This window comes from Lygodium microphyllum, chromosome 21, assembly GCF_053477565.2.
Source record: "Lygodium microphyllum isolate KBCC chromosome 21, Lygodium_microphyllum_v1.1.10, whole genome shotgun sequence".
Classification (NCBI taxonomy): domain Eukaryota; kingdom Viridiplantae; phylum Streptophyta; class Polypodiopsida; order Schizaeales; family Lygodiaceae; genus Lygodium; species Lygodium microphyllum.
The window spans coordinates 63,077,922-63,098,923 of NC_141155.1; positions in this window are offsets into that span (position 1 = coordinate 63,077,922).

The following is a 21,002-nucleotide window of genomic DNA, read 5'->3' on the forward strand; positions in this document are numbered from 1 at the left end:
CAGTCCATCGAGAGATATATCTAGAAGATGCCGCCTGTACTCCCAAGGGATGACACTGGGTTTGCCAACTAGGGTCTCTCGAGTCTACCCCCGCAACAGAACTTATCCGGCCGTTCCCACTAGGATCGACCTGAAGTCCAACTTTTCCTAAGATTTTCTCGTTAACATTTCCTTTGAGGAAAGCTCTCGGCTAACCGAGACCACCCTTCCGTAGGATAGACCCATTGGTCACATCCACCACGCTTCCCTAGGGGGTTGTTTTAGTTATCTAATTACCTACCACGTTATGTTTAACACATAAAAGCAGCTTCCTTAATTAACCCGTTATTCATAGGTCCCTTTACGTAATTGAAGCCACTAACACAAAGATAGGATAAAACAAGATCAAACACTTCCTTAACTTATCTTCAGATTAATGTTTGTCTCCTGCCCATACATGAGAATTTAGTGTTCCTTTCTACCTCCGCAGAAAAATTCTTCCGTCTCCTGGCAACAAAACCCAAAGGTTTATCTTACCAAGATTTTGCCTTGTATACAGTATCAAGGCCTTGAGATCCCATCTAAAGTCACGTAGAACACTCGAGTAGGGCCCGGAGGCATTAGGATTTACGGCCAGAGCCCCAACTGGCACCCAAGCCTCCTCCTACGCCAAGTAATTTCCATGGAGAGACCTCTCGTGGTGGGTTTGGTCCATATTCCCAGCGCGAAATTCATAACCCCCTTGGTTAGGGTTTGGCGGTTCGCGAGGGGGGTAGCTAGCACCATCCTTCCTTAATTATTCCTTTAGGAAATCAACCACAGCTGAAGCACCCAGCTTAAAAACAATCACTAGGGAAAACATCCCTTTTGTTTCCATGGCAATCAATCATCTCAGACCCGGCCATGCAATCAACAAACACACCCCACTTGGGTTAACATCCAAATCCACATTAACAAACAGCTGAATGCACAACCTCTTGCTTCAAGGCATCGCAATCCCATTGCATGCACAATCAGAATTTAACTTGGGTGCATCAAAAACACTTGTTCAAGGGATTTACGACCTTGTCAAACAACCAAGCAGCATAACTTGGGTCAACAACCCATTTAGGGTTAGGTCGAGAGCTTCAATTAAGCTAGGAGCGTATCCATTTGCAATAGTCCACAGCATGATTGATAAAACAATTCGCATGCAATTATACTTATTCCTAATGCACCGAATCCCATGAAGGTCTAGGTTTCTATCCATCAGTGCAATTGCATCCTATGAGCGGAAACTATCATTTCATGTGTTTCTTTTAGTCATGATCGCGAAGCATGAATTCTAGCTGACTATCCATGCACCGAACTGGTTTAAAAGCTATTATTTTATGTGAAATAATGCAAAAACCTTATCATTTTATGTGTGTAAAAGCTATCATTTCATGCATATAGACTTATTCGAACTCCATACTCCACCATTTCACGCATGCAACCGAGCGCTTAGAGTAAACAAAAATCCTATGACCCATCCTCATTCCATGCACGTAGCTAATCCTTTTATCTCTTCCACAAGAAATAAAACATAATTAATTACAAAGCTTAAAGAACCTGGGTTTGATTTGTGATCGTAGGGACATTCGTCACGTTGGTCGCTCCGCTTGCCTCTCCTGCATTACCAGTACCAAAGGTAGCTTTGGCACCTACGCTTCCCGCCACTTTCTTCTTGGGAGCCATTTTCCCGCAAAGATTAGATAGTCCGGACCTCGACAGATTTCAGGATGATATATTCTTGGCTAGGAAGGGTGAGAGCGGAATTTAGGTGACGGGAAGTGCTTAAAAATAGCTAAAAATTATGAATATCAAGGGAAAAATATTCACTGTCAAAGGCGACGGCTTGATCTAGGACGATTTTAAGCGCCAAAGTGCTTTAAAGGCGCTCGAGCGACACTTGTTGATTTTTCATAATTTTTCAGACAGTCGTGCGGGTTGACACAAGCTACTGGCCAATGCGGGATGCTAAGCCGGACGCCCAGGATTTTTCAGAGCTCGATTCCGAGTCCGGACGGGGAAATGGCCAAGAAACCGGTCAAGATGCGAAGAGGTGGACAAAACTTGGCCAAAATGGGCAAGTGACCCTTGGGAGCCCAAATTTAAATGTAACATGAAACTTTGGAGGTTGGAGATGCATGAAATCGTGGAAGAAAACGTGAGCAGACTACGCCCGAAATTCACGCCATGATGTTGATCATGCCTCTCCCAGCCTGCAAACAACCCACCCAAATGATCATTGCCCCTCATTCCCCTCTGTATCCTGACTCTATCGCCGCCCTTTGCTCGCGCAATGATGCCCTCTTTGGAAAATTCTGATTTCAGTCTTTCTCTCTCCTCCCTCTCTCTCTTCTAAGAGGCAGTTCATGTGTGGGAAGGAGCAATGAAGAAAGAATGATGGAGGCTTGTCCGGCATGGACCGGATTGCTACACGGGCTGAGAATGGTGATTTGTGATGTTGCTGGACATGAAGTGTTGCTGTTTTCCAAATCTACAGCCATGGAAAAGAAACCCGAAACACGCGTTTAAGCGGTAAACTAAAAAATTACAAAGAAAATTTAGTGTTTTATGCTTTTGATTGATGGAATGCCGTTCATATGGACTAAGATTTGATTATGCTGCTGATTCTTCTGAGTTCTTACTGTTTATAACCAGAAATTATGAAAACCATGCATTTCATGGCTCGAAATAATGTCAAGAAACCCGAAAACGCATGAAAAATGGGGAAAAACAAGGGTTTTGGGCATATAAATGGGGAAAACCGTCGATACACATCAACTAATCTTTCAATTTTGTTGCAAATGAACTAAGGGCCACAGCCCACAAACTGGTTTTCATTTTCAGCAATTTAAAAAATACAAGAAAATGAAGAAAATGGCGGGAAAATGATAAAAAAACCATGAAAAATAGGGGAAAAATACATTTGGGGCTACGAAAAATATAGAAAAATAGGATTTATGTTTGTTGATGTATAGCAAGGCTGGGGCATGAAGTTATGCTTCAGTTCAGCCTTTTTTATATGTTTTAGTGCGTGTTTCCTTCCTTTCTCCACATAAAATGACAAGGAAATCCTAAAAGAAATGAATGTAATGATGCACTATCAACGGGGAAGGGTAGAGTTGTGGAAAAAATGGTTAAATGCCGCGGAGCATGAGGGATAATTTGCTGATTTTATATGTATTGCATCTAGGACGGAATAATAATGATAAAAATTAAAACCTAGTAGCACGAAGATCACTTCGGTGCTAGGTGTTGCAGCGAAGCACAAAGCGGTTAGAAAGAAAAGCATGAAGGAGATGTTTTGCACTTGCACGCTGCTGGTTTTTAAAATGTTTGAGCACTAGGCATCCACCTCTTTGCATGATCATTTAGAGGAAATTAAAAGTATCAGAGTTAGCTCCTGGACATGCATAGCAATTGTTTTCAGTAGGCCCTTGACCCACCGTTGAGAGCGTGAGGTTCCTATGCTGTAGGCTAGTCGTGGGATCATAAAGGGGAAGTCAAGTAAGGACAATGGTACATTCCTGGATACGTTTATTTGGTACCTTGAGTGACGTTTGTGAGAAATGTCTAAATGTTGAGCGACGCATCGAGGGGCCAATCCCCAAGGTGTAGGAGAGTCGCAGAGGGTTGACGGCATTCAGCCGTAGGAGGAACCCCATGTGTATGTGATTCGAGCCTTTTGGCTATGTGGAAGGGACTCCCTATGAGGAGTAATATTGGGTTAAGATCAGTTGGACTACAACGTATTACAAACGCAATGTTTAGGAAGGCAGAGATTTTGATAGACGCTCCTGGCCGCGAGGCCAAGGGGTTGTCTTGTGCATAGTGACGAGGTCCGGCTAGTGCATGAGCCAGTGCCGGTCCATTTTTAGGTCCATCAGTGGTGCGTCTGCCGGGAGCTACTTAAAAGTGGCGGTTCTCGAATCCTGGTTGTTTAAGGACCAACTAGCAGTTTATGCCAGAGGATACTGAGCTTGATCCGTTATTTATTGATAAGCATCGTCTAGCAGAAATCCAAAAGCAAGAAAGAGACGAAAGAGCTAGGCGACGTGCTGAAATTTTTAGGAGATATTCCCCTAAGCGTAGCGGTACTGAACCCTTACGAGGGAGTGGATCTAGTGGTCTTAGGACCACAAGTAGTAAGTTAGGAGAAGGTGGAAGCTCTAGTGCTCCCCTTCCTGCCATAAGCCAGTCCACGTCAAGTACGGGAGGTGTAACCCCACCGGTCTCTATTCCTAGTACAAATCCAATCCGCGTCATGGCGCAGCCTATTGCAATTCCAGCAGGAACGACGGATTTGTTGGCTCTAGGTTACCCGCTACCCATTTTTAATGGGCTAGTTGAGGAAGATGCGGAACTCCACATTAGGGAGTTTCAAAAGCTGATGTTTAACTGTCGCATTCAAGAAGAAGGGCATTTAATGATGTTCTTCAACATGACTCTCAAAGGAAGAGCCGCTATATGGTATCATGGTTTAGAAGCCGAAACTATATTGAACATTGATGCATTTTATGGAGCTTTTCGAAGGGAGTTTGCCCCTGAAAGGGGTGGGCAGTATTGGTTGCGTGTACTCAACGTGACCCGCCAAGATCCACAAGAGGATATTCGTGCTTATGCGAAGAAGATAAAAGAGGTCTTCCGTAAGTTGGACACCTCTATTCCTATCCCCGCAGCTGCCCAATTGCAATATTTCTTTCATGGTTTGGAATTTAATATCCAATTGCAGTTGAGTAGTGTTCCCTTGGGGGATATAGATACTGCCATTACACGAGCACAAGAGGTGGAATCCCGACTACAAGCAGCCTATGCTTCTCGAGGCAATTCGAGTATGGGTTTAGTATTGGGAAATAATATGGCAATAGCCAATGGCAGTAGTGGTCAAGGGATAGTGATGGCTAACCCTAATGGGAGAGGAAACATGATGCAGAATGTCCCTTTATTACCAGCTCCCCCTAGCATGTCGATGCCGACGGGCAGTCAAATGGCTCCAAATGGTGGAGGCCAGGCGGTCAATCCTAATACCATGCCTGTGACTCAACAACCTGTGCCTAATCGAATTGTTAGGCCGATGGAGCGACATGGTAATGACCAAGGCTATGAGTCGAGTTCTTCCAATGTTCTTGGCGAGGTTAAGGACATGATGAAGCATTATACCGACATGATTACGGAGCAGTATCGACAAATAGCTGTTGATGTCAACTTCCTTAAAAAACAACAAAATTTAATAGGAAGTAGATACCCGGAGGAGGGTGCACCGTCGAGGTTTAGTTGCAAATGGTGTGGCGGGCAGCACTATCCAAGGAATTGCCCAAATGTTAAGTGCGACATTTGTGGAAAATCTGGCCATTTAGCAGCTACTTGCTGGAGTAAGATTAGTTCCCTCCAGCGAGGTAGTCGGCAACCCGGGCCTGTTAATCATCGTGCCCAAGAAAATGATCCCCAGCGAGAGGACGGGCCTAAACAAATACTTCAACGACCAAAGACTACAGTGGAGGAGCTACCAAGTGGTAGTGGGGTTAGTTTGATTGAGGCTGTACGCGTTAATGATGCTGAAACCTCTAATCTACGAGCTGTCCTTACAAGAGGTAAAAAGGGTAGAGAAGCCGACATGGATAAGCCTGTCGACGGAAACCCTAAACAAGGCGACAAAGGAACGCAAGTTTTGGATCCTGCCCTAGAAGGGGGACCTTTGAAGCCCGTAGAGAGTAAAGCCGATAAGGAAGCACCAAAGAAGAAGGTGAAAGTTAAGAAAGGGGCAATAAAGCCAGTTCAGCGACCTAAAGAGCGGATGGTTTGGCGTGAAAAGCGAGCTCTATCGAACTATCATGAATTCGATTTGGCGGGCTCTCTTTGCGAAGTCAAGCTGGATGTGAACCTTTTGCAGCTTATTAAGCTTTCCCCAGGAGTACGCAAGGAATTTAGAAAGATCCTACGTACCGGGTACATCGTAGAACCTTTGGGTATTGCGCGAGTTGGTGATGACTGGTTTGAGCATGCTGAGAAGCATTGCCCAAGGGTTGCAGCCTATGTCGATGGGATATTAGTAGATTATGCCATTGTCGACACGAGATCATCTGTTAACATTATGAGTTCTGAACTGATGGAAAGGTTAGGTCTTGCGATTCAGAAAGATACCTCCACAATTCTCAGAATGGCAGATGACAGTTTGAGACAGCCGGAAGGCTGCATTACTAAGGTCCATGTCACTGTTGCAAATGTAGAATGCATGTTGGATTTTAGGGTGATTCGTTTTGCAGGGCGGCCAAGTTACCAAGTATTACTTGGACGACCTTGGATCTTGCAAGCGGATTGCCAAGTGGATATACCCGCCGGTCGATTGATATTCGGCAGAGGTGCCCAGCGTGTGGTGGTTGATGCTTATCCTGAGTCCCCGCAGAGTGAGCGAGCTCCTCTATCTTCTACAGAATTGGAGACATTAGAAGATTTATCTGCTAGTGAGACATCATCGAGTGATGAGTCCAAAGAGGGATCCACCACGGAGGACATCTATCAGATCACTTTGAACGAGCCGATAGAGGGCCAAGAGCGTATAAGAGATGCAGATGTTATCGAGCTAGACCTTGGTACGCTTGGTGATTCGCGGCCAATCAAATTAGGCTCTATGCTCAGCACAGCAGAAAGGGAGGACTATGTGGCCTTGATCCAGGAATTCCGTGATATTTTTGCCTGGAGTTATGATGAGTTGAGAGGCATTCCTCCTAGTCTTGCTGTTCATACAATTCCGTTGAAAGAGGGCAGTCGTCCTGTACGGCAGAAAGTAAGGCGTATGCCTTTCGAATTGAGGGACGGGCTGTTTGAAGAGTTACAGAAGCTTCGAAAAGCGGGTTTGATTTTTCCTGTGCAACACACGGAATGGTGTTCGCCAGTTGTGATTAGAAAGAAGAAGAATAATCAGATCCGTTTATGTGTAGACTTTAGGGAGCTGAATAAGCAGACAGTTAAGGACTACTACCCATTGCCATTTATTGACCAGATTTTGGATCAATTAGCGGGTAGGGAGATATATTCGTTTATGGATTGCTTTGCAGGATATAACCAAATGGCAATTGCAGAAGAGGACAAGTTGAAAACAACTTTTATCACTGTATTTGGTACTTTTGCGTACCACGTGATGGCTTTTGGTTTATGCAATGCGCCTGGTTCGTGGCAACGAACAGCCGATAAGACATTCGGTGACATATCCCCTGACGAGTTGAGGGTGTTTATTGATGACTTAGGGGCTGCCACCGTGAGAGAAAGGCAGTTGATCATTTTGAGAAAATGCTTTGAGCGCTGTAGACAATTTTGCATCGCCCTAAACCCACGGAAGTGTGCTTTTGGAGTACCTTATGGGCTATTGCTGGGCCATGTGGTCAGTTCGGTAGGAATTGCGACAGACCCCAAGAAGGTCAAAGTTATAGTTGCCATGGGTCCACCACGCACTTCGAAAGAAGTTCATAGCTTTCTGTCTTCGGTTGGTTACTACCGTAGATTCATTAACGCCTTAGCAGAAAGAACGTTGCCGCTTACAAATTTATTGTCCTTTAGCTGTTCGTTTGTATGGGGTGACCCTTGTAAGGTAGCATTCGAGGATGTGAAACAAGAGCTAGCAAGAGCGCCCGTTTTAAAAGCACCTAAAAGAGGTGAGGTGTTCTATATATTTTCAGCAGCCACCATGTATAGTATCAGCTGCTGTTTAGCCCAATTTTGGGAAGAGAAGTGGTACCACCCAATTGCTTTTGCTAGTCGGAAGCTGGGGGTATCCGAAATCAATTACACCTACATGGAGAAGCTGTGTCTAGCGATGGTCTTTGGGACCAAGAAGTTCAGGCATTACATTCTCTATGAAAAAGTGGTGCTTTATACGAAGGCGGAGGGACTTCGACTATTGATGAATAAGTTACAGCCGCCTGATCATTTAGCGAAGTGGTTGATCACTTTGTAGGAATTTGATTATGAAATCAAGAGTAAGCCACCAAGGTTGCAAGGCATCGTGGAATGTCTAGTGGACTTTGGGGAGCCGAAAGAATCTGTGGCTGAAGGTAGTGACATGGAGATGATATTTAAAATAGATACAGCATCTATTCCCTCCTGGTATGCTACAATAACGCATCATTTATCAACAGGAGAGGCGGGATCCGAATTATCTAAGGCTGAGAAAAGGAAAATTAAGCAGCAAGCGTTAAAGTTTGCCTTGATCGCAGGTACATTATATCGGCAAGGGGTTGATGATATCTATCGCCGATGTGTGACGCCTGACGAGGTGCCATTCATTTTGGAAGAGTGCCATGATTCTGCTTGCGGTGGCCATTTTGCTGGACGGCTTACATCACAAAAGGCTTTAAGAGCAGGTTATTGGTGGCCTGCCATCTTCCAGGATGCGTTTGCGTATGTTAAGCGATGCGATATTTGCCAACGACATGATAGTCGAGAGAATAGGAAACGACCACTCACCCCTATTATGGCGATACTTCCATTTGAGAAGTGGGGAATAGACTTTGTGGGTCCTATTACTCCGTCATCGACTACGCAAAAGCGATACATCATTGTAGCAACTGACTACTTCACAAAGTGGTCAGAAGCACGTGCAACAAGGAAAGATGATGCTAAAGAAACTGCTAGTTTCCTTCTAGAGCAGATAATATGCCGGTTTGGTCCGCCGAAAGAATTAGTGTCGGACCGCGGAACCCATTTCCTGAATAAGGTGATCAAAGGTTTGACAGAGTTGTGGAATATCAAGCATAACAAGACAACCCCCTATAACCCGCAAGCCAATGGGCAAGTTGAAAGCACCAACAAGCAGCTTGTGGGCATCCTGTCCAAAATTGTGTCGGAAAAGAAACGCGATTGGGATAAAAAGTTATACGTGGCAGTGTGGGCTTATAATACGACTTTCAAACGAGCCACTGGCCATACCCCGTTCAAGTTAGTATATGGGGAGGAGTGTGTCTTGCCTTTGGAAATTGAGCTGCCGACCATTCGATTTGCCATCAATCATTCTTTGACCGATGAAGACGCTCTTTTTGAGCGCTTGACGACATTGGCCCATTTAGATGAGCTTAAGTTGCAGAGCTTATTGCACCAAGAAGTGGCGAAACGCCGAATGAAGAAGCTACACGACCTTAAAGCCAAGAAGTACACCTTCAAGAAAGGACAGCTTGTTCTATATTATGACGCACGACGTGAATTATTCCCAGGCAAGCTAGAACCCAAATGGGATGGGCCCTATAAGATCGTTAGCATAGGAAAGAATAAATCCACAGTTTTGTTAGCTGACCTTGAGGGGATAGAATTTAAAAATAAGGTTAATCTTAATAAGATTAAACCTTATTACTTCTGATTGTACTAATGCTATGACTGCCTTGCAGGTCTAGGCAAGATTGATCAAACATCTGCAAGGAAATCGTGATAGAGGTTGATGGGTCGTCTGATCCCTTATTTAGAACACCCATATTTGGAACAGAGGTATCATCAGGGAAAGCTCATTTGGTGGAGCAAAGGATACCAGGTGATTGAGCAAGAAGGCGGGACATTTATTTGGGAAATCAAGGTCTTCTGCCATCACTGCCTACAAATTTTGACGAGCATCCCTGTCGAATTCAATGATGATGGAGGGATGGAGCCTACAGTCCACCCGTTGAATATGCTGAATTTCGATTACCATAATTACGCGTAGAGTCCAGGATGGTAGGATATGTAAACCCTTTATGGACGTACACCTTGTACTTTGATGGGGCGTCCAGGGGTCCATGCAAAAAAGGAAGTGTAGGAGTTGTCATCCGAGACCCCCGACGATGCATTGTCATGAAGTTAGCTGCTTATCTCGGGGCGAATTTTACCAATAATATGGCAGAATACAAAGCCCTGATCATGGGTTTGAATATTGCAAAGAAGGGTGGTATCCGCCAGTTGTTGGTGAAAGGGGACTCTCAGTTGGTTTTAAATCAACTCAATGGGACGTACATGGTGCGGAACCCGATCCTTTGTATGTACCATCACACTGCCATAGCCCTGCTAGACGAATTCGATCGAGTGTCTTTTCAGCTGATTCCACGGAATTGGAATCAGTTTGCCGATTCATTGGCTAATCTTGCGTATGAAGAGGACCTCTTCTTTAATTGTGGCCCTTGTCCCGATATATCTATTGATGGTGAGACAAGACCTGGTCGTTTGTGGGGTATGCTTTCTGAACATGCCCTCTTTGGCAGACGATGGTTGATTTGGGTGATGCAGAGGGTAAGCGAGACTCATCTACCTTTATTATCTCGGACCCATAGACTGATTCGACAACATGTGATGCGCACACCTCTTGCGATATACGCAGGAGGGATAGGTCATAATTTAATGCACCTAGTTTAGGGCTACAAGCCCTGTTCCCCTGGGAATAGTATGCTTTGATGTCTATCATGGTTGTTTCCAGGTGGATGTTCTACATAGTATCGTTTGATTTCATTAGGCCAAGAGGGCCATTTCCCTGTCTAGTGCGGGTGCGTTTAATTGGGTTTTTGTTTAGTGTTGTGCTGGACAGGTTTTTCGGGTTGTGGAATTTTGTGGAGCCTGGAGGAGCCTTTGCTGCGATGGAAGCTTCTTCTGGCCACTCCAGGTGATATTTCTCCTTTACGAGTACCTTTCTTTCCTGTTATATGTGTATTTGTACTTGTCGAGGGGATCTATTTTTTTTGGGGACCGGCAACCAAGGCATGAAGTCCCAGGTTTAGGCTAAGTATGTTTGAGGGAGGTCGGAGTAGTCATTGCCTCCTGTAAAGACATTGTTAGACATTGAAAGACCTGTTTTAGAAGGAAGCCCTAGTGGCTCTGTTCTGCTAGCCTGCTAGGCAGCCGTTCTAGGAGTTCCTGTTGGTAGTGAGGTAGTTAGAGAAGCCTGCTAGAAGATAATAATAATGATGTCAAGAAATCCTGAATATCCTAAAAGATGAATATAAATGCGAAGGTGTGTAAAAAGGGGTTCTAACCCCTATCAAAGAAAAGAAATGAAATAAAAATATATATATAAGCAGTTGCTCATTGCCTTGCGAAGGCCTGGTAGGTTCCTGGGGACGAGTCAGACCCAGGGCCGATACCTTGTCTTCCTCGGGGTGGCTTCTTGCTGGAAAAATAATGACAAAACCAGGAAGGTTGGAGCGAAAATAAAAGTGAGCGTTAAAAAAGGATTAAGTGTCGCCTTGCGAGGGCTTGGTAGGTTCTTGGGTGCCGAGACAGGTCCTGAGACCGATGCCCTGTTCTCCTTGGGTCACTACGCTCAACTCCCTCCTTTTTACATGCCCAAGTATGTTCATCCAATGCAAATCCTAAAAAAAGACATGTACTGAAAGAAAATATCCTTTGCTCAGGCTATAGGAGTCCTCGCCTTGTAGGAGCTCCTAGTTGTGTTGTCTTTAGTTGGTCAGTAGTTCAGACTACCACTTAGGGCAACCTCTTTGGCAGTTCTTTTTAGTTTGGCTGTGTTGGAGCAGCTGGTTAGTGACTCACTTCGGATCTTCTATTAGATGATGCTAGGCCTACTCCTTGTGGATGTCATGCCTTGGTTCTGTCTAGGGGTAGGGGGAGCATTGTGCTGAGTTTTATTATATAATTGTTTTGTATCAGTTTGATGCTTCTTTGGTTGTTTATGTGCAGATATGTTCCTGGATTCGACGGGCTGAGTCGCCCTATCCCGTGGTCGCCAATGAGAGCGGAATTTAGGTGACGGGAAGTGCTTAAAAATAGCTAAAAATTATGAATATCAAGGGAAAAATATTCACTATCAAAGGCGGCGGCTCGATCTAGGACGATTTTAAGCGCCAAAGTGCTTTAAAGGCGCCCGAGCGACACTTGTTGATTTTTCATAATTTTTCAGACAGTCGTGCGGGTTGACACAAGCTACTGGCCAATGCGGGATGCTAAGCCGGACGCCCAGGATTTTTCAGAGCTCGATTCCGAGTCCGGACGGGGAAATGGCCAAGAAACCGGTCAAGATACGAAGAGGTGGACAAAACTTGGCCAAAATGGGCAAGTGACCCTTGGGAGCCCAAATTTAAATGTAACATGAAACTTTGGAGGTTGGAGATGCATGAAATCGTGGAAGAAAACGTGAGCAGACTACGCCCGAAATTCACGCCATGATGTTGATCATGCCTCTCCCAGCCTGCAAACAACCCACCCAAATGATCATTGCCCCTCATTCCCCTCTGTATCCTAACTCTATCGCCGCCCTTCGCTCGCGCAATGATGCCCTCTTTGGAGAATTCTGATTTCAGTCTTTCTCTCTCCTCCCTCTCTCTCTTCTAAGAGGCAGTTCATGTGTGGGAAGGAGCAATGAAGAAAGAATGATGGAGGCTTGTCCGGCATGGACCGGATTGCTACACGGGCTGAGAATGGTGATTTGTGATGTTGCTGGACATGAAGTGTTGCTGTTTTCCAAATCTACAGCCATGGAAAAGAAATCCGAAACACGCGTTTAAGCGGTAAACTAAAAAATTACAAAGAAAATTTAGTGTTTTATGCTTTTGATTGATGGAATGCCGTTCATATGGACTAAGATTTGATTATGCTGCTGATTCTTCTGAGTTCTTACTGTTTATAACCAGAAATTATGAAAACCATGCATTTCATGGCTCGAAATAATGTCAAGAAACCCGAAAACGCATGAAAAATGGGGAAAAACAAGGGTTTTGGGCATATAAATGGGGAAAACCGTCGATACACATCAACTAATCTTTCAATTTTGTTGCAAATGAACTAAGGGCCACAGCCCACAAACTGGTTTTCATTTTTAGCAATTTAAAAAATACAAGAAAATGAAGAAAATGGCGGGAAAATGATAAAAAAACCATGAAAAATAGGGGAAAAATACATTTGGGGCTACGAAAAATATAGAAAAATAGGATTTATGTTTGTTGATGTATAGCAAGGCTGGGGCATGAAGTTATGCTTCAGTTCAGCCTTTTTTATATGTTTTAGTGCGTGTTTCCTTCCTTTCTCCACATAAAATGACAAGGAAATCCTAAAAGAAATGAATGTAATGATGCACTATCAACGGGGAAGGGTAGAGTTGTGGAAAAAATGGTTAAATGCCGCGGAGCATGAGGGATAATTTGCTGATTTTATATGTATTGCATCTAGGACGGAATAATAATGATAAAAATTAAAACCTAGTAGCACGAAGATCACTTCGGTGCTAGGTGTTGCAGCGAAGCACAAAGCGGTTAGAAAGAAAAGCATGAAGGAGATGTTTTGCACTTGCACGCTGCTGGTTTTTAAAATGTTTGAGCACTAGGCATCCACCTCTTTGCATGATCATTTAGAGGAAATTAAAAGTATCAGAGTTAGCTCCTGGACATGCATAGCAATTGTTTTCAGTAGGCCCTTGACCCACCGTTGAGAGCGTGAGGTTCCTATGCTGTAGGCTAGTCGTGGGATCATAAAGGGGAAGTCAAGTAAGGACAATGGTACATTCCTGGATACGTTTATTTGGTACCTTGAGTGACGTTTGTGAGAAATGTCTAAATGTTGAGCGACGCATCGAGGGGCCAATCCCCAAGGTGTAGGAGAGTCGCAGAGGGTTGACGGCATTCAGCCGTAGGAGGAACCCCATGTGTATGTGATTCGAGCCTTTTGGCTATGTGGAAGGGACTCCCTCTGAGGAGTAATATTGGGTTAGGATCAGTTGGACTACAACGTATTACAAACGCAATGTTTAGGAAGGCAGAGATTTTGATAGACGCTCCTGGCCGCGAGGCCGAGGGGTTGTCTTGTGCATAGTGACGAGGTCCGGCTAGTGCATGAGCCAGTGCCGGCCCGTTTTTAGGTCCATCAAAGGGTCATTAGATGGGGGGCCCTATGCCAAAAGGGTGGGTTCACGAACACGACTCCTCGAGGCCGCACACCAATTCTCACTCCCTCTCTTTCTTTCTCCCTCTCTCTCTCTCTTCTTCCTCTACTTCTTTTCTTCTTCTTCTCCTTCTCCTTCCTTCACTTCTTCCCCCCTTCTCTCCTCCCCTTCCTCTCTTCTCTCTCTCCTTCTCCCTCCTCTGCTTCTTCTTTACTTCTTCTTCTCCTTCTCTCTCTCACCTCTTTCTCTTCTTCCCTTCCTCTCTTCTCTTTCTCCTCTTTCCTTCTCTCCCTCTCTTCTTCCTTTCCTTCTTCTTTTCCTCATGTTCTCCTTCCTTCTCTCTCTTCCTCTTCTTCTCTCCCTCTCCTCTCCTTCTTCCTTTTCTCCTCTTCCCCTTCCTTCTCTTCCTCTCCCTCGTCTCCTTCCTCTTCTTCTTCTTTTCTCTTCTTCTCCTCTCTCTCCCTCTTCCTTCTCCTTCTCCTCTTCTTCTTCTTCTTCTACTTCTTTCTCTCTCTCCTTCTCTTCTTCTCTCCCTCTCCTTTTCCTCTTCTCCTTCTCTCCCTCTTCTCTTCCTCTTCTTCTTCTCCCTTCTCACTCTCCTTCTCTTCTCTCTCTTCCTCTCCTCTCCTACTCAGCACGACGGCCTGTTCTTCCCCCTTCTTTCCTTTGGGGAGGGGGATCATTGCCTTATATAGGTTTTTGGGGGGGGGGGGTAATCCCCTCACTCTTTCTCTTTGCGTTGTTGTTGCAGGTCCGCCAAGTGATCGGCCTGCACCCACATGATGGTCAAGTGTTTGGTGAGCCGCTCGTGATGATGATGACGATGATGATCATGAGGATGCTCAGGACGTCCGCGATAATGGGACATGTCGATTTGTCGCTACAGCTGGTGGAGAGGTTACGACCAGGTAAGTTCTATCTTTTTCTTTTCTTTCGTTTTCTTTGTTATTATTATTATTTTTTAAAATATCTACTAACCTATCCACTCTACCTTACTAACTGCTCTATTACTAATCTATCACTAACCTTAGAGTTCTAACTCACTTACTATCCTATAAAGGAATTACTAACATAACTAACTCACTAACGTATAACTTTAGAGTACTATCCGATGTAGTTGTCAAAAACAAAATTTAAGTTGTGTCATATACATGGTGTGGGACATTACATCCTCTCCCCCTTAGAGGAATCGAGATGTCCTCATCTCGAGAAGAAACTGGGGAAGACAAGCACTAGTGGGACTTATGACTTGTGGGTTAGGACCCACCATGCATCCGCTGCGCTAGTCTTAATGTTCCAAGTAGTGCACTCATATTATTTGAGTTGACCATAGGTACAAGAGTAGGATTTATTCCAAGTACAAGACTTATTACCTCAAGAAGATCTTCCTAGGATATCTAGTCATCCTCAAAGGTTACAACAGGCTACAAGCCTTCATCATCATGTGGTTCATAATATGAGCCAAAAGTGGAGTTTAGATGGCTTCCTTTGACTGCATGTTCCTGATTCTCAGGTTCCAACTCAGGACAATTTGCTTGGATGTGTCCTAGTCCATTGTAGTGGAAACATCGGCGGTTAGGGCATCTCTTACGGATGTGTTCTATCTCTCCGTACTTGTGGCACCTCTTGTCTTGATCTTGTGAGTCATCTTCATCATAGTTGCCTGATTTAAGTTCTTGGACGATTTGATTCGCTCAGAGTAATGCGTCTTGCAAGTCTGTTGGGCGCATTGATTCCAATCGAGTGTTTATGGGTGGATTCAACCCACCATAGAACTTTGATACCTATTGTGTCATATCCATTGGAGGTGCATACTTTAGGAGTGAAACGAACTTCGAATAGTATGCTTCAAGGGATAATTCTAGCTGCTTCAAGTTATAGAGTCCATTCATCTTTTCTGTGCGGTAGGCAGGTGGCAGATACCTCCCTCGCACATCTTCCTTAAGCTTATCCCAAGTGAGTGTCCCCTTCGAGATTGCTTGGTCCCTGCACCACTGTTTCCACCAAAGTCTCGCTTCACCTAGAAGCTTAAGTTTGGCGAGCATGGCTTGGTTAGCAGGTGTAGTTCCTGATGCCTCAAAATAGTCCTCCATGGACTCAATCCAGATCTCGGCATCAGCTTGAACAATCCTTCCCTTGCCATCAAACTCGGGTGGCTTAATTTTCTTGAGAATGAACTTCTTCTCCTACATATCAGCATTCGTGGGTGTAGAAGGTGCTTGACAATCAAGCCATACCACTTAGGTTATTTCTATTTAGGATATGTCCATAAACTGAACATTAATCAATCATGTATCATTAAGAAGTTTGGCTCTGATACCAATTGTAACATGCGTGCTTCTCCAATCACAGAACACGTCTTAGCAGTCCATCGAGAGATATATCTAGAAGAGCCGCTCGGTACTCCCAAGGGATGACACGGGGTTTGCCAACTAGGGTCTCTCGAGTCTGCCCCCGCAACAAAACTTATCCGGCCATTCCCACTAGGATCGACCTGAAGTCCGCCGACTTCTCTAACATTTTCTCGTTAACATTTCCTTTGAGGAAAGCTCTCGGCTAACCGAGACCACCCTTCCGTAGGATAGACCCATTGGTCACACCCACCAGGCTTCCCTCGGGGGGTTGTTTTAGTTATCTAATTACCTACCACGTTATGTTTGAGGAAAGCTCTCGGCTAACCGAGACCACCCTTTCGTAGGATAGACCCATTGGTCACACCCACCATGCTTCCCTCAGGGGTTGTTTTAGTTATCTAATTACCTATCGCGTTATGTTTGACACATAAAAGCAGCTTCCTTAATTAACCCATTATTCACAGGTTCCTTTACGTAATTTAGGCCACTAACACGAAGACAGGATAAAACAAGATCAAACACTTCCTTAACTTATCTTTAGATTAATGTTTGTCTCTCGCCTATACAAGAGAATTTAGTGTTCCTTTCTGCCTCCGCAAAAAATCCTTCCCTCTCCCGGCAACAAAACCCGAAGGTTTATCTTACCAAGATTCCGCCTTGTAACTAGTATCAAGGCCTCAAGATCGAATCTCGAGTCACGTAGAACACTGGAGTAGGGCCCGAAGGCATTGGAATTTACAACCAGAGCCCCCATTGGCACCCAAGTGTCCTCCTATGCCAAGCAATTTCCATGGAGAGACCTCTCACGGCAGGTTTGGTCCACAATCCCGACGCGAAATTTATAACCCCCTTGGTTAGGGTTTGGCGGTTCGCAGGGGGGGCGATAACTAGCGCCATCCTTCCTTAATAATCCCTTTAGGAAATCAACCACAATTAAAGCACCCAGCTTAAAAACAATCACTAGGGAAAACATCCCTTTTGTTTCCATGGCAATCAGTCATCTCAGACCCGGCCATGCAGTCAACAAACACACCCCACTTGGGTTAACATCCAAAACTACATTAACAAACAGCTGAATGCACAACCTCTTACTTCAAGGCATCGCAATCCCATTGCATGTACAATCAAAATTTAACTTGGGTGCATCAAAAACACTTGCTCAAGGGATTTACAACCTTGTCAAACAACCAAGCATAACTTGGGTCAACAACCCCTTTAGGGTTAGGTCACAAGCTTCAATTAAGCTAGGAGCGTATCCATTTGCGATAGTCCACAGCATGATCGATAAAACAATTGGCATGAAATTATACTTAATCCTAATGCACCGGATCCCATGAAGGTCTAGGTTTCTATCCATAAGTGCAATTGCATCCTATGAGCGGAAACTATCATTTCATGTGTTTCTTTTGATCATGATCGCAAAGCCAAAGCATGAATTCTAGTTGACTATTCATGCACCGAACTAGTTTAAAAGCTATTATTTTATGTGAAATAATGCAAAAACCTTATCATTTTATGTGTGTAAAAGCTATCATTTCATGCATATAGACTGATTCGAACTCCATACTCCACCATTTCATGCATGCAACCGAGCGCTTAGAGTAAACAAAAATCCTACGACCCATCCTCGTTCCATGCATGTAGCTAACCCTTCTATCTCTTCCATAAGAAATAAAATGTAATTAATTACAAAGTTTAAAGAACCTGGGTTTGATTTGTGATCGTAGGGGCATTCGTCACGTTGGTCGCTCCGCTTGCCTCTCCTGCATTACTGGTACCAACGATAGCTTTGGCACCTATGCTTCCCGCGACTTTCTTCTTGGGAGCCATTTTCCTGCGGAGATTGGACATTCCGGACCTCGACGGATTTCAGGACGATAGGCTTGGGTAGGAAGGGTCATTAGATGGGGGGTCCTTTGCCAAAAGGGTGGCTTCACGAACATGACTCCTCGAGGCCGCACACCAACTCTCACTCCCTCTCTTTCTTTCTCCCTCTCTCTCTCTCTTCTTCCTCTACTTATTTTCTTCTTCTTCTCCTTCTCCTTCCTTCACTTCTTCTCCCCTTCTCTCCTCCCCTTCCTCTCTTCTCTCTCTCCTTCTCCCTCCTCTGCTTCTTCTTTACTTCTTCTTCTCCTTCTCTCTCTCACCTCTTTCTCTCCTTCCCTTCCTCTCTTCTCTTTCTCCTTCTCTTTCCTTCTTTCCCTCTCTTCTTCCTTTCCTTCTTCTTTTCCTCCTCTTCTCCTTCCTTCTCTCTCCTCCTCTTCTTCTCTCCCTCTCCTCTCCTTCTTCCTTTTCTCCTCTTCCCCTTCCTTCTCTTCCTCTCCCTCCTTCCTCTTCTTCTTCTTTTCTCTTCTTCTCCTCTCTCTCCCTCTTCCTTCTTCTCCTTCTCCTCTTCTTCTTCTTCTACTTCTTTCTCTCTCTCCTTCTCTTCTTCTCTCTTTTATCTCTCCTGCTCTCCCTCTCCTCTTCCTCTTCTACCTCTTCTCCTTCTCTCCCTCTTCTCTTCCTCTTCTTCTTCTCCCTTCTCACTCTTCTTCTCTTCTCTCTCTTCCTCTCCTCTCCTACTCATCATGACAGCCTGTTCTTTCCTCTTCTTTCCTTTGGGGAGGGGGATCATTGCCTTATATAGGTTTTGGGGGGGTAATCCCCTCACTCTTTCTCTTTGTGTCGTTCTTGCAGGTCCGCCTGGTGGTCGGCCTCCACCCACATGATGGTCAAGTGTTTGGTGAGCCGCGCGCGATGATGATGATGATGATGATGATCGTTACGGTGCTCTGGACATCCACGATGATGGGACACATAGATTTGTCGTTGCGGCTGGTGGCAAGGCAACAACCAGGTAAGTTCTATCTTTTTCTTTTCTTTCGTTTTCTTTGTTATTATTATTATTTTTTAAAATATCTGCTAACCTATCCATTCTACCTTACTAATTGCTGTATTACTAATCTATCACTAACCTTAGAGTTCTAACTCACTTACTAACCTATAAAGGAATTACTAACATAACTAACTCACTAATGTATAACTTTAGAGTATAATCCGATGTAGTTGTCAAAAACAAAATTTAAGTTGTGGCGTATACATGGTGTGGGACATTACATGAGATTCGCCTTACATTGTTGAAGTAAAGCTTGCATGCTATCCAACTCTTATTTTCCAAGGGGGTTAAGCTTTTCATTGAAGATCACAGTGGAAAGGGGCACCCGATAACCATACAATGCTTCGAAGGGGGAGACTCCAATGCTCAAATGAGTGGAGTTTTTGTAAGAAAATTCAGCCAAATGCAGCCATACATCCCAAGAATTTTGCACATCATGACAAAAATGTCGCAAATAAGTCTCGAGCCACTTGTTGACTTGCTCGGTCTGCCCATCCGTTTTGGGATGATAGGCTATAGACATAGCCAATTTGGTCCCCATGGAGTTAAAAATTGTCTGCCAAAATTGACTCATAAATTTGATGTCCCGATCATGTACTATGACGTGGGGTAAGCCATGCAACTTAAATACATGCTCCACAAACTGAGTGGCAACTTGAGATGCTGTAAACTGAGATTTTGTAGGGATGAAATGGGCTGCTTTAGTGAGCTAGTCAACTACCACATAAATGCTATTCCAACCCTTCTTGGTTGTAGGTAAACCGGTGATGAAATCCATGGTAACGTGGATCCATTTTCCTTCGAGGATAGGCAAGGGCTACAACAATCCACCCAGTTTAAGAGTGCTATCTTTATTTTGTTGACAAGGCACACATCTAGACACAAAGTCTTTAACATCTCGCCATAGGCCTTTCCAATGGAAGCTTTTTGAAATGCGGTCATATGTTTTGAAGACCCCTAAGTGGCCAGTAATCGATGAAGAATGCATCTCTTCAAGGATCCTTTGGGTAAAAGGAGAGGCATGGGGAATTACGATACGGCCATGGATGCAAGTGAGGCCATTGTGGAGCTGATATTGAGAGTTGTCATCCATAACACCTTGCTGTAATTTTTGAAATAGAGGGCTGAATTTAGTATCAAGCAAGTAGGCCTCTTGGAGCTCTTCAATCCAATCATGGTGGAGTTCAGTGATAGATGAAACCTTGCATGCCCACCTGCGAGAGAGTGCATCAACCACTACATTGTCCTTGCCATGGGTGTGGGCCTCTTGGAGCTCTTCAATCCAATCATGGTGGAGTTCAGTGATAGATGAAACCTTGCATGCCCACCTACAAGAGAGTGCATCAACCACTACATTGTCCTTGCCATGGGTGTGGGTAATCTCAAAGTCATAGTTCTATAGGGTAGCTACCCATCTACGTTGTTTAGGAGTGAGGTTGGGCTAAGTCAAGAAGTATTTGAGCACACGATGGTCACTTTTCACTTTAAATTTACAGTCATACAAGTAGTGTTGCCACTTTTCAATAGCATGAATGACTACCAACATCTCCTGATCATAGACATGCAACTCTCTCTCTTTATCATCCAATTTTCGGCTCTCAAATGCTATTACACCGTGTTCTTGCAGCAAGACTGTACCAATACCCCGTCCACTAGCATCACACTGGATGGTAAAATCCTTTGAAAAGTCGGGGCATACAAGGATGGGGGCTGAAGTGAGCAATTCTTTCAGCTGCTAAAAATTGCAATCAGCCAAATCATCCCATAAGAAGGCGTCTTTTTTCAGCTTGTCAGTTAATGGTGCTGCAATTGTGGCATAATGGCAAATAAATCTTCGATAAAAAGAGGAGAGGCCAAGAAAACCACGTAAGGAGGTAGTGGTAGTGGGTGTGGGCCAATCTCGAACACACTACACTTTCTTAGGGTC